The sequence below is a fragment of the Rhipicephalus sanguineus genome, chromosome 4 (genome assembly GCF_013339695.2).
Source record: "Rhipicephalus sanguineus isolate Rsan-2018 chromosome 4, BIME_Rsan_1.4, whole genome shotgun sequence".
NCBI lineage: Eukaryota > Metazoa > Arthropoda > Arachnida > Ixodida > Ixodidae > Rhipicephalus > Rhipicephalus sanguineus.
In genome coordinates, this window is record NC_051179.1 from 173587472 (window position 1) to 173601397 (window position 13926).

General features: G+C 51.3%; 1 protein-coding gene across 1 annotated transcript in view; it reads left to right on the top strand.

Moving 5' to 3' along the window:
• Positions 1–13926, top strand: part of LOC119391859 (fatty acid synthase) — a 306146-nt gene that overhangs the window by 141335 nt on the left and 150885 nt on the right. The window lies entirely within an intron of this gene.

Here is a 13926-nt window from a genome sequence, read left to right on the forward strand (position 1 = left end):
ATTGACCCTTATCTCTAACTCTTCCCAATATAGGGCCCTGAAAACATCCAGTAAACACGCGGTGAATAACATTGGAGAGATCGTGTCTCCCTGCCGTACACCCTTCTTTATTGGGATTCTGTCACTTTCTTTATGGAGGACTATAGTGGCTGTGGATCCGCTGTAGATTTCTTCCATTATGTTCATATAGGCTTCGTCGATACCTTGATTCCGCAGTGCCTGCATGACTGCTGATGTCTCCACCGAATCAAATGCCTTCTCGTAATGTATGAAGGCTATGTATAGGGGTTGGTTGTACTCCGCGCATTTCTCTATCACCTGATTGATAGTATGAATATTGCCACGGGCGTTTCTTATTATCACTTTTGGTTTATTCGTTTCTCGCCCACAAAGACTGTCAGCAACGCTCAGCGCAAACCGCGCCTCATTGTTCGAGAGGCTTCGCGATCATTGTAGATCGTTTTGCTAAGATTGCGCGCAAGACGCGCACACTCGAGCCTATTCTAGAATTTGCACGACAGCCAGCGATAATGCTGGAATATACGACGGCACATGTTTAAATGCCGACGCGCTTCACCGCTTGTCAGTTGATCGACGGACGACGCCCTGTTCGCCGCTATCATTGTACAGCGTGTATTGCTGTAGTCCTAGTTCTCATTTTCCGGCCACAAGTTCGGCCAAATAAACAGTTTCATCCTGCAAACGCCGACCGCTGTCTTCGTCGACGTCACGACCACGTGACATCTGGTGGAGGTGCTGCTTCTTCCATGATCCGGACGCCACCGCGGAGCGCTGACCCAAGCCCAAGCCGCGAGGAGGACGACGGCAAGGAAATCCCGGATCGTCGAACAAGCCGCAGGCAGAAGGGACTGCAGCCAGAGCACGGGCTCCTCCCCGAAAAACCCAGGCAGCCGCAGATCTCAACATCGACCACAGCGACTATGACCGACCACGTGCAGCCTGCGCCAATCCTTCTTCGCCAGCCCAAGGAGCCGCCAACCTTCCGCGGATCGTCGTTCGAAGACCCGGAAAGCTGGCTCGAAGCCTACGACCGAGTCGCCCTTTTCAATGCCTGGACCAGTGAAGACAAGCTACAGCATGTCTACTTCGCCTTGGAGGACGCAGCTAGAACCTGGTTCGAGAACCAAGAGCGAACCCTGACAACATGGGACGTTTTTCGCACCAGGTTCCTGGCAACATTCACCAGCGTCGTCCGCAAGGAGAGGGCCGAGGCTCTGCTCGAAACCCGCGTGCAGCTGCCTAACGAAAACGTGGCACTCTTCACAGAAGAAATGACGAGACTGTTCCGCCACGCAGACCCCGAGATGCCCGAGGAGAAGAAAGTGCGCTTCCTCATGCGAGGAATCAAGCAGGAGCTGTTCGCGGGACTGATCAGAAACCCACCCAAGACCATCCAAGAATTCCTGGCGGAGGCAACAACAATCGAGAAGACGCTCGAGATGCGCACGAGGCAATACAACCGCCGCACGCCGACGACGAACTACGGGGAAGCACATGCGCTGGGCTCCGACGACTTGCGTGAGACGATAAGGGCGGTCGTGCGCGAAGAGCTCCGAAAGATGTTTCCTGCATCGCAACCCCAGGTGCATTCCATAGCCGACGTCGTTCGCGAGGAACTTCAGCATTCGCTGGGAGTTGCTGCACCGCCGCAACCTGAGCCGGAAGCCATGAGCTATGCTGCCGTTGCACGCCATGCTGTCGCCACTCCGCGCTATCACCAACGCCCCGCGCCGTCGCATTTCCGTCGCCAGACACCGCCGCCACCTCCGACGCTATCCCGCCCGCCTGCAAGCCAAAGCTACACCCCCCGAAAGACCGACGTTTGGCGCGCCCCTGACAACCGCCCGCTCTGCTACCACTGCGGGGAGGCCGGCCACACGTACCGCCGCTGCCAATACCGACAGATGGGGCTGCGCGGATTCGCCGTCAACGCGCCGCGCCCGCAGCCAGGCGAACGGCCTCGCGACATCGACGACTATCTCACCGGAGCACAGCGGCAAGAACGAAGACCTTCCCGCTCGCCGTCGCCCGGCCGTTACATGTCACCGCACCGCCGGCAGTACACTGGCCCAAACCGGGGCCGGTCGCCTAGCCCGTATCCGGAAAACTAAGGGCAGCAACCGATGGAGGTGCGGTTGCTGAACGACGAAATGCTGAAGATCCTCCGCCGTCGACGACCACGCCGCGACGAAGTTCCGAGCCCCCGCCGCACGCCGAACGACGCCCTGAAGACGAAACTTTGCGACCGGAAGCAGACCTGACGACGCAACGCGGAAGCAGCGGTGCAAACCGACGTAGCCGTGACCCGACGCGGCGACCTAACCGCAACGCAAGACGGCGGACTAGCGACGTCGACGTTCTGATCGACGGCCACAACGTCACTGCTCTCGTCGATACTGGAGCCGACTATTCCGTCATCAGTGGGCCGTTCGCAGCACAGTTGAAGAAAGTTAGGACTGCTTGGGAAGGCCCCGAGATCCGGACCGCTGGAGGCCATCTGATAACGCCGATTGGTGTCTGCACGGCGCGAGTCACCATCAATAACCGGACTTATCCTGCGAGCTTTGTAATCCTACAAAACTGCTCCAGGGATATGATACTTGGAATGGACTTCTTAAGTGACCACGGCGCCGTCATCGACCTGAGGTCTGAGTCGATAACACTGACCTCAGACAAAGCGCTCCCGCCCCACGCGATGCCAGGCAACCATGCATTGAATGTGATAGAAGAGCAGGTGACCATTCCGCCGCGCTCCAGCGTCATTATTTCCGTCAGCACCGAAAAACCTGCGAACCTTGAAGGCGTCATCGAGGGTGATCAGCACCTACTCCTGAACCGTCAAATTTGCGTCGCACGAGGTATAGCCGAGCTGCATGACGGTAAAGCAAAGGTGGTGCTGACAAACTTCAGCCACGAATATAGGCACCTCAACTTTGGTACGACGGTTGCCTACATCGACGAATGTCTAGCCGCCAGCGATGCTTTCGCCCTCTTCGATGCTGCCGAACCTGCTTCGACGAATAGAGGTCACGAACCGGATTTTGACGTAAATCCGAGCCTTCCGAAGGCCAAGCAAGACCAGCTGAAAACCCTGCTCCTGCAATACAGGGACTGTTTCTCGTCGTCATCGCGGGTCCGACAAACGCCCCTTGCGAAGCACCGCATTATAACAGAAGAACATTCTCGACCACTCCGTCAGAGCCCCTACAGAGTTTCTACTCGAGAGCGCGACGCGATAAAGAAACAAGTCGACGAAATGCTACGCGACAACATCATCCAGCCGTCCAAGAGTCCGTGGGCGTCACCCGTGGTGTTAGTGAAGAAGAAGGACGGGACACTGCGTTTCTGCGTTGATTATCGGCGCCTGAACAAAATCACGAAGAAGGACGTGTACCCCCTCCCACGAATAGACGACACCCTGGATCGACTTCAAAACGCGACGTACTTTTCGTCGGTGGACCTCAAGACCGGCTACTGGCAAATCGAAGTCGACGAGAGAGACCGAGAAAAGACTGCCTTTATAACACCCGACGGCCTCTTTGAGTTCAAGGTCATGCCTTTCGGTCTTTGCTCGGCACCTGCGACGTTCCAGCGTGTCATGGACACCGTACTGGCCGGATTGAAGTGGCAGACGTGCCTTGTGTATTTGGACGACGTCGTCGTGTTTTCCTCAACCTTCGACGAGCATCTCCGGCGGCTTGAGGCAGTACTTCAAGCAATCAAGGCCTCTGGACTGACCCTGAAGCCAGAAAAGTGCCGATTTGCGTACGACGAGCTCTTGTTTCTGGGTCATGTGATCAGCAAGTCTGGAGTGCGCCCAGACCCGCGGAAAACAGCTGCCATCGCCGACTTCGCGCCACCCACTGACAAGAAGGCCGTGCGCCGATTTCTCGGCTTATGCGCCTATTACAGACGCTTCGTCAAAAACTTTTCACGGATCGCCGAACCACTGACGCTTCTCACGAAGAATAACGTGGAATTCAGGTGGGAAACGGCGCAAGTGCAAGCCTTTCAAGAACTTAAACGACGCCTGCAGACGCCACCCATACTCGCGCATTTCGACGATTGCGCCGATACGGAAATACACACCGACGCAAGCAGCGTAGGACTCGGTGCCGTCCTTGTGCAAAAGACTGACGGGCTTGAAAGGGTTATCAGTTATGCTAGCCGGTCACTATCCAAGGCGGAAGCATAATAATATCTGGGGTTTAACGTCCCAAAACCAAGGCGGAAGCAAACTATTCCACAACAGAAAAGGAATGCCTTGCCATCCTCTGGGCTACGTCAAAGTTTCGCCCCTACCTCTATGGCAGGCCCTTCAAAGTTGTCAGTGACCATCACGCCTTATGCTGGCTAGCTAACTTGAAGGACCCTTCAGGTCGTCTCGCACGATGGAGTCTGAGGCTTCAAGAATTCGATATTACCGTCGTGTACAAGTCCGGACGAAAACACTCTGACGCCGACTGCTTGTCTCGTGCCCCCGTCGACGCACCGCCGCAAGACGACGACGATGACTGCTTCCTCGGAACCATAAGTGCCGACGACTTCGCCGAAAGGCAACGGGCCGACGCGGAACTGGGGGGCCTTATTGAGTACCTCGAGTGCAAGACCGCCGTTGTTCCGAAGGTATTCAAGCGAGGACTGCCGTCGTTTTTCTTACGGAACGGCGTTCTCCTGAAGAAGAACTTCTCGCCACTTCGAACTGACTACCTTCTCGTCGTGCCCTCATCATTGCGACCAGAAGTCTTCCAGGCCCTACACGACGACCCGACGGCTGGACATCTCGGTGTTTCCCGCACGCTCGCCAGAATACAGGAAAAATACTACTGGCCACGCCTTGCTGCCGACGTAGCCCACTACGTTAAGACTTGCCGAGATTGCCAGCGACGGAAGACACCGCCGACTAGGCCAGCGGGACTTCTGCAGCCAATCGAACCACCTCACCGGCCGTTCCAGCAAATCGGGATGGATCTACTGGGGCCGTTCCCCACGTCGACTTCCGGCAACAAGTGGATCGTCGTAGCAACTGACTACCTCACCCGCTACGCCGAGACAAAGGCCTTGCCCAAAGGCAGTGCCGCCGAGGTAGCCAAGTTCTTCGTGGAGAACATCGTCTTGCGTCATGGCGCCCCAGAGGTCCTCATCACAGACAGAGGTACCGCCTTTACTGCGGACTTAACTCAGGCGATCTTCAAATACAGCGAGACGAGCCACCGCCGCACCACCGCCTACCACCCGCAGACCAATGGCCTCACCGAACGTCTAAATAAGACCATCGCCGACATGCTGGCCATGTACGTCGACGTTGAGCACAAGACGTGGGACGCCGTCCTTCCGTACGTGACCTTCGCTTACAACACGGCCGTCCAAGAAACGACGCAGATGACGCCGTACAAGTTGGTCTACGGAAGGAGCCCGGCGACGACGCTGGACGCCATGCTACCCAACGTCACCGACGAAGAAAATGTCGACGCCGCCGCTTACTTACAACGTGCCGAAGAAGCTCGACAGCTGGCCCGCCTGCGCATCAAGACCCAGCAGCGCACCGACAGTCGTCGCTACAATCTTCGACGACGCTTTGTGGAGTACCAGCCCGGCGACCGTGTCTGGGTATGGACGCCAATACGCCGACGGGGACTTAGTGAGAAGCTTCTCCGACGATACTTCGGACCGTACAGGGTACTTCGCCGCCTCGGCGAACTCGACTACGAGGTTGTCCCTGACGGCATTACGAACTCTCAGCGGCGCCGTGCACGACCTGAAGTTGTCCATGTCGTGCGCCTCAAACCATATTATACGCGTTAGCGAATCTGAGGACTGTCATTTTGCTTTATTATTGTACTTTCTTGCTTGTGCTTATTGTTTATTGTACTTTGTTGCTTTATTCTTGTTATTTATTGTTGCATGCATTGGCCTGTTCTGTTTTAAGCATCGGGACGATGCTTTTTCAGAGGGGGGCACTGCCACGGGCGTTTCTTATTATCACTTTTGGTTTATTCGTTTCTCGCCCACAAAGACTGTCAGCAACGCTCAGCGCAAACCGCGCCTCATTGTTCGAGAGGCTTCGCGATCATTGTAGATCGTTTTGCTAAGATTGCGCGCAAGACGCGCACACTCGAGCCTATTCTAGAATTTGCACGACAGCCAGCGATAATGCTGGAATATTCGACGGCACATGTTTAAATGCCGACGCGCTTCACCGCTTGTCAGTTGATCGACGGACGACGCCCTGTTCGCCGCTATCATTGTACAGCGTGTATTGCTGTAGTCCTAGTTCTCATTTTCCGGCCACAAGTTCGGCCAAATAAACAGTTTCATCCTGCAAACGCCGACCGCTGTCTTCGTCGACGTCACGACCACGTGACAATATGGTCTATTGTTGAGAATCCTGTACGAAATTCTGCCTGGTCCCTTGGTTGATTGAACTCTAATGTCGTATTAATTCTGTTAGCAATTACTTTTGTAAATAGCGTGTAGAGAGCGGACAGTAAGCTTATGGGCCTGTAATTTTTCAGGTCCTTGACGTCCGCTTTCTTATGGATCAAGATGATGTTGGCATTCTTCCAAGATTCTGGTATCCTCCCCGTCGAGAGGCACTTCGTATACAGCGTGGCCAGTTTCTCTAACATAATCTCTCCACCGTCTTTCAACAGGTCTGATGTTACCTGATCCTCACCAGCTGCTTTGCCTCTTTGATTCCCTTTAGGGCTTTCTTTACTTCTCCTGTCAATACTGGTGGGATCTCAGATTCCTCTGCGATATTACTCCTTCTTACGTTATCATCCTGAATGCCTCGGCTGCTGTACAGATCTCTGTAGAACTCTTCCGCTACCTCCAGTATTCTATCCATATTGTTTGTGACCTTGCCTTCCTTGTCCCTTAATGCATACATCTGATTTTTGCCTATGCACAGTTTTGTCTTCATAGCTTTGAGGCTTCTTCCGTTCTTTAGAGCATGCTCAATTCTCTCCATATTATACTTTCTTATGTCGGCTACTTTACGCCTATTGATTTCCTTTGAAAGCTCCGCCAGCTCTATTTTGTCTGTTGCATTTGAGGCATTCATAGCTTGACGTTTCTTAATGAGGTTTTTCGTCTCTTGGGATAGCTTACCAGTGTCCAGTCTAACGACTGTACCCCCGACTTCCACTGCACACTCATTGATGATACTAGTCAGATTATCATTTATTGCGTCTACGCTAAGGTCGGTTTCCTCGGTTAAAGCCGCGTACCTATTCTGAAGTGAAACTCTGAATTCCTGAACTTTCCCTCTCAGAGCTAGTTCATTAATTGGCTTCTTGCATAGCAGTTTCAGCCGTTCCTTCCTCACGTCAAGTTGAATTCTAGATCTTACCATTCTATGGTCACTGCATCGGATCTTGTTAACTATTTCCACATTCTGTACAATGCCCGGGTGGCCGCACATTATGGAGTCTATTTCATTTTCAGTTTCGCCATTAGGACTCCTCCACGTCCACTTACGAGTAGCCCGTTTTCTGTAGAAGGTATTCAAGATGCGTAAATTATTGCGTTTACTACTACTCTACTAGTAACTCCCCTCTGGCGTTTCTAAAGCCGATGCCATATTCCCCAACTGCATGATCTCCATCCTGCTTCTTGCCTACCTTTGCATTAATGTCGCCCATCAGCACAGTATACTGTGTCTTTACCTTACTCATTGCTGATTCTACGTCTTCTAGCGTCTTAAGCATCTTATAGCGGAGTTCAATCCGGCGGTGGTGGGAGCGGCGTGACCACCCTTACTGCGCATGCGCAAGCCCTCTCCACACACCTCCTCTCCCTCTCCCCTTTCCCCTCCCCCTCTCCACTCCCCCTCTGAAACGCGGGCTCTACTTGCCGAAACGCTGCTTCGCATCGCCTCATGGTCCCCTTTAGCGGGAGATGGTGTGATTTTTTAGTGAACAATCTGCGTCTGTATCTATCAGCGCGATGACTTCGTATCCATCAACGACCACATGTAAATCGGAAGCAACGTCGTTATCAAAGCACCGGTTTCTGAGCCGGTCGTCGTTCAGAGTCAGCGATGGAGGTTCTTCTGCATCAGCGTCGATAACGGCCTTGCATCCACAGGTCGCTGACTCTAGTTTTCCCGACGCTGGCTTGGTGAACGACGCCTTGGAGAGCTTGCTGAAAATCGGGGGCTCGGCGACCGATACCTTTCCGTCGTCGTTGCTCGAGATTGGTGTTGTTAAAAGCCACGTGAGCTTTGACGACTCAAGAGGTATTCCTCGATTTCGAAGGGGCGCTCACCATTTCGTAGTCGAGGTGCATTTACGGGAAAACCACGAAGTCCTGCTTGGCGATATTGGCACATTGTGTAGATATGGCCAGCCTCCCAACAGTGATAACAAAGTGGTATTCTGTCGGGAATACGCCAGACATCGCTCTTCCTGAGTCTCCTCTCGTGCGGTGGCTGCACTGGGCTTGACGACATCGGGTGCTGCATAGGGAAGGCGGCTGCAATGTCGACACGTCCGGGAGCTGCTCGCAGTAGCGCATCGGCATAGGAAATTATCGGTTGCTGTTGTAGTGGAAATTCTGGCTGTACGTTCAGCTGAGGTTCCCGTACCACCTGTTTAACCTACTCGGGGATCACGCCATCCAGGTTCGAAAGCATAGGAGCGTTCTGGTCAAGCCGCTGCTTCAGAAGCTATGCTCGTACAGAAGACCGTACTAGCTCCCGCAGTACTTCCATGCTGTTTCCGAAGACTGGTGGCAATAAGTCCAGAGAAGTGGTGTTCATGTCCCGGTTTTATATCCTTGTTCGCTGTTGCAGCGTCCTTTCCATTGTAGTCGCCTCGGAACGAAACTTAGCAACGGTGCGCGGCGGGCTCCGAACCAGCCCGACAAAGAGTTCCTGCTTTACGCCTCGCATCAGATGACGCAGCTTCTTGCCTTCTCTCATATTTGGATTCGCTTGGCGGCATAGGCGAGACATGTCTTCCGCATACATGGCCACGCTTTCGTTGTTGCGCTGGCTTCTTGTTTGGAGCGCAGCTTCGGCTCTCGGCGGTCTGTATTCGGGAAAGCAACGAGCAGCTCCCGTCGAAAGTCGTCCCATGACAGGAAGGGAGTTTCGTGGTTATCGTACCAGGTTCGAGCGCTATCTTCCACTGCGAAGTAAACGCTTCCAAGTTTGAGATCCGCATCGTATTCGTTAGCCTTTGCGACGCGTTAAAAGTGTTCAAGCCAGTCTTCTGCGTCCTCAAAGCAGTAGCTGTGGAAATGCTTCGGCACCATTGGCTGATTCACTACGGTGTTAGCGGGCGTAACCTGAGCTGTCATGTTGGTTGCGTCTCCGTTCACAGCCGTTGAGATTATAAGGGAATTTGAAAAAAAGGTGCAAATTCAGGACCTTCACCACGTAGGCGTCGACTGCAGTGCTGATGAACGGGAGTCAGCTCGTTGGGTCCGAGTCGCTGTGGTTGTGGACTACGTTCTGTCACTCGAGAAGGACTTGGCATCATACCGTGCACCTCCACCAGATTTATAACGCACAGTTCAAGAGCACACGTTGAATAAACTAAAGTAGTTGGCGTGAACTTGTGCCTGAGAAGGAACAACTACAATGACGTCTCCCAACAGTCCCGAGATTAGTCCTCTTTTTCTTCTCAGCCTCCACCTCTTCTTCTTCTTCTTCTGCATTTCTTGTTTTCCGCGTGGTTCGCGCGCAACAGATATTCCTTGGGTCACGCAGTCACGTGCTCTCCACCACACGTTTGCTTTGGTTCGCACGTATGCCGCAAACAATTCGGAGGTCGTAGGGATCGGTCAGCGCGCGTAGCTTGAAATCATAGTGTGTCAGTATCAAGAATGAGAAAGGGAAAATTTTATTACGAGGCCGGATTCGAATCCGCCTACCCTCGATCCGACGGCGCTCGAGCGTCCTACCACTCGGCTATTTCGGCTCGTTAAGAGAGCATAGCATAACCTTGTACAGTATAGAGTAGGAAGCCGGTTGGAATAGGAAGTGAGCATGTGGAGGAGATATGTGACGGTGAGGAGGAGGGAAAGGATGAGGGGAGAGAGTAAAGCGTATCGCAGGAAGAATGAGAAAGAGAAAAATAGAGCGAAAGAACGGCAGAACGAAACGGAAGAGAGACAGAGAGAGAGCATCAACGAAAGAGAGAGAAAGGAGAAGAGAGTGGAAGATAGTGGAAGGAAGCATCGCATCGTCTAGCTACCAGATACCGCACCACTTGGCGAAGCCGCGCACGCGTGGTATCTAAGCTACGCCCACCGACGGAGACATCGCCTGCAACCTCCGCTCTATAGTGCATAGCCTGGTTTCGCCCGATCGTGTCCAGAGTCACAGGGCGTCCGAAGAAAGAGCGCAGGGCCGTACCCAGGCATTTTTTGCGTGAAAGTATTTTATTGCCACCCGAAAAATTAAAGCATGAAAGAATTTCGGGGATGTCTTTAGTCTCGAAGGGTAAGCCGCGGATCTCAAAGCTAGACGTGTCGGTCGACGGAGAGTACGAGCGGCGACAGGCCCGTGCTTCGTTGTGCTAAGCTTTGCGCGACTTAGAGCAAACTGCCCGTTTTTTTGTATTCACAGAGGCTGTTTTTGGGCGCTTTAGAAATACAGGGCGACAAACACGGACCCAAGAGAGTAGTCAAGGCACCGCAAGCGCCACTAACAGACTGAAAAATCATACAGAGGCGAAAAAGGAGGTAGACGCAAATATATATCTACGCATTCCCGCGGTCTACGTAGCGGTCTACGTCAAAAGTAACTGTTCATTTTCTTCACTCATCTCTTGTGTTCGCGTTGGCACGTCCTGTATTTTTACCATGAATACCTAACAACTACCTCCGCTATCTGCTGTTTTTACAGCGAAAGCTGTTATGAGATCATTTCACCGGCCGTTTTTGGCGCCGTAGTTGTCCGCCGCCGCCGCCCCGGTGTCCGTGACCAGTATCGCTCGAAATAAGAAAAAGAAAGGAAATAAGAAAACATTTCCCGAATGGAACGAGGTTTGAACCTGGGCCCTCTGCGTGGGAGCCCAGTATTCAACCTCTGAGCCATGCCGGTGCTTGAAACTGCCTTGCAAAAAGGTCATATACAGGCTTCATGTTGGGAAGGAACCACACTAGCATATTCAATATAGCGTGGTTGAATAGTAAAATAAGCACCAAGCGTCGCACAACGCGAATTCTGTAACCAGGCGTCACATAATGCGAATTGCGCAACGAGTAGGTTGTTGAATGCTTCCAACCCATTACAAAGGGTTATGCCATAATTCTTCATCGTCATCAGGCACAGCATCAGCAAAGAGCGCATAATGCCTTACATGCGTTTAGCAGGTACCAATGCTCTCCGTAGAATGGCGCAAAATGTGGCAGTGCCTGCTGCCCTACTTCACAAAAATTGCAATGATTTATAGCGTAGTGGGTTCCTCGCAAGTGCACTTGTATTGGTTGCCAAGGAAGCTCATAAGCGCATGATCCACTTCCTCGGGGTCTCAGTAAAATTACAATGATTTATAGCGTAGTGGGTTCCTCGCAAGTGAACTTGTATTGGTTGCCAAGGAAGCCCATAAGCGCATGATCCATTTCCTCGGGGTCTCAGTGAAGTTCTTCGCCCCCCCCCCCCCCCCCGCCCGTCTCTCTCCCACGTCAACGTATGGTATACAGCATGACGGGAGAAGGAAATAGCGACCGGGCGTCACCCAATGTAAATTGCATAACTGGTGGGCCGTTTAAATCTTCCAACACATTACAAGGGGCTGAGCCATAATTATTCATCGTCATCAGTCGTCGCGTCAACAAAGTGCACATAATGCCTTACAGACGTGTAGCTGGTGCCTCGCTTCTCCGCAGAATGACGAATAATGGCTTAGTAGGTGCTTCCCAACTTCAGAAAAATTGTGATTTATGGCGTAGTGGGTGCCTTTCTAGTGTACTTGTATTGTCGCGCCAAGAGAGCTTAAAACCGGCTCTAGAAACGCCGCTCTTCCAGCTTTCGCTCTGACTGTGCTGCGGTTTCAGCGCAGGCCTGGCGTTTTTTTTCCCTCCGTGGTTGAGGCACATTCCGTCCCTCTCATTTTTGTCGAGAGTTGTGAAAGCTTCGTGACGTCAAAAAGAGCGCGCTGTTTGCCGAGCTCGGCCAATCAGCGGCGCATGAAATGGGCAGTCCCTTACATAGACACATCAAGAAGTGCTTGCCCGGTACAGTGATGTACTTTATGCCCCGATTGGCCGTTCGGGTTAATAAAAGAGTAACGGCCGCGCGCCGCAATTATTGTGTGGCGGCGGCGTGATCTCTCTCGGGACTTCGGCGGCGGCGCGGCGCGGCGGCACACATATCTACCAGGCACCGAACAAATAGAGCAGGAGCTGTTCAGGATGGAATTTAAAATTCAAGTGACGAATCCAGGCGCTGAAGGCGGCTATGCAGAAAACCGGCCGTATACCACATTGAATGAGTGCAGGAGTGTGCTAATATTCGAAAGTTTCGGATAACGAGTTGTATAGCGTACTATTCGATTTGTTGCTGCAATAAAATAGTGCACATACGAAGTAAGGAATCTGTTTCAAATACTTTTGGAATAATCAGCACCGAACGGAAAAACCCTAAGCAACAAATGGTTGCATCAGCGAAGAATCATTTTTCTTGTTTTCATTATTGCATTACTAAGATGAATGCAGCTAAAGTTCTTACGAGGCTACCGCGTTCTTTCTTAAATGTCCATTGTAGCCGAAGTAAGTGTGTGCTTAATCTAGTATCATCATCAGCATGATATTCATAATAATATAAAAATTTTGATTCTTGAAACATTGCGTAAATTTTATGCCTCACTTTTATTGAAAAAGTGACACGAATTACCATCTTCAATTCTGAAGTAGCGCTGCGTTTCTACCTGCAGGTAAAAAATATATCGAAGCATCTAGTCCGTGTTGTGTAACGGGTTATATCAGTTTAAATTATTGTGGCTTTTTGTCGGTTAAAGTAAGGTAATTTTCAGTTGTTAAGGGCTTTGCATATTTCCGTAAAAGAAATTGTTATGGAAACCTAGGCTTCCTTTGTAAATGGTCGGCTTTCTATTCGAAAACTATTCCAATGTCATTCGATTTGTATTCGTATTCGATTAGGTGTCATCACTGTTGAATTCATATTCGATTTGTTTCTGGTATTCGCTATTCGCACACCCCTAAATGAGTGACATCACGCGCGAGCGAACGAAGGTTTGCTGCTAGGCCGGTTCTTGATAATGGAATTTCTCCTTGCACGGTATTTCCACGAGCAAGACTAGCGGCATTATCGGCATGTTCTTTTCCGCTGGTGCAACAGTGGCCTGGAAGCCACTGAAAAGTTTTATCACGTCCAAGGTTCTGAAGCGTATAATCCTGGCAATATATATCAAACAATGTCTTTAGAATGTAAATGATCTTACGGGGAGATGTTACTGGGAGACGACAGAAGACGGGTATTTACACGAGCACAGTGATCGGGGTGACAATAACCGCGATGGCGACACAGGATTATGATAATGATGATGATTGCATTTATGAATGGCTTACACCCACTCTGGGGGATTGGCCAAGCAACGAATAATTTATAGATAAAAGTGGTCACATATGAATTCTATGACTAATGAATTATAGACTAGTTAGAAGAAAAATAATAATGCTAATTTCAAAATTCAATATCAAAACCGCCCTGATTCAATTAAAACATTTTGTACAGCTGAACAGACATCCCGTTGAGAATGACCAAATGAGGAGGCTCCCAAGGATAGAACATTAGAAGCAATGACCCAGCGGTCTTCCTCTTCTTCGTCCTCTTGATGAGTGGTGCATAACAATACGCATAATTATTGTTAGCCCTAAATTTGTCATGTTGATATTACAGGTTATTAGGCGTTACAAGCGTTCGAACCT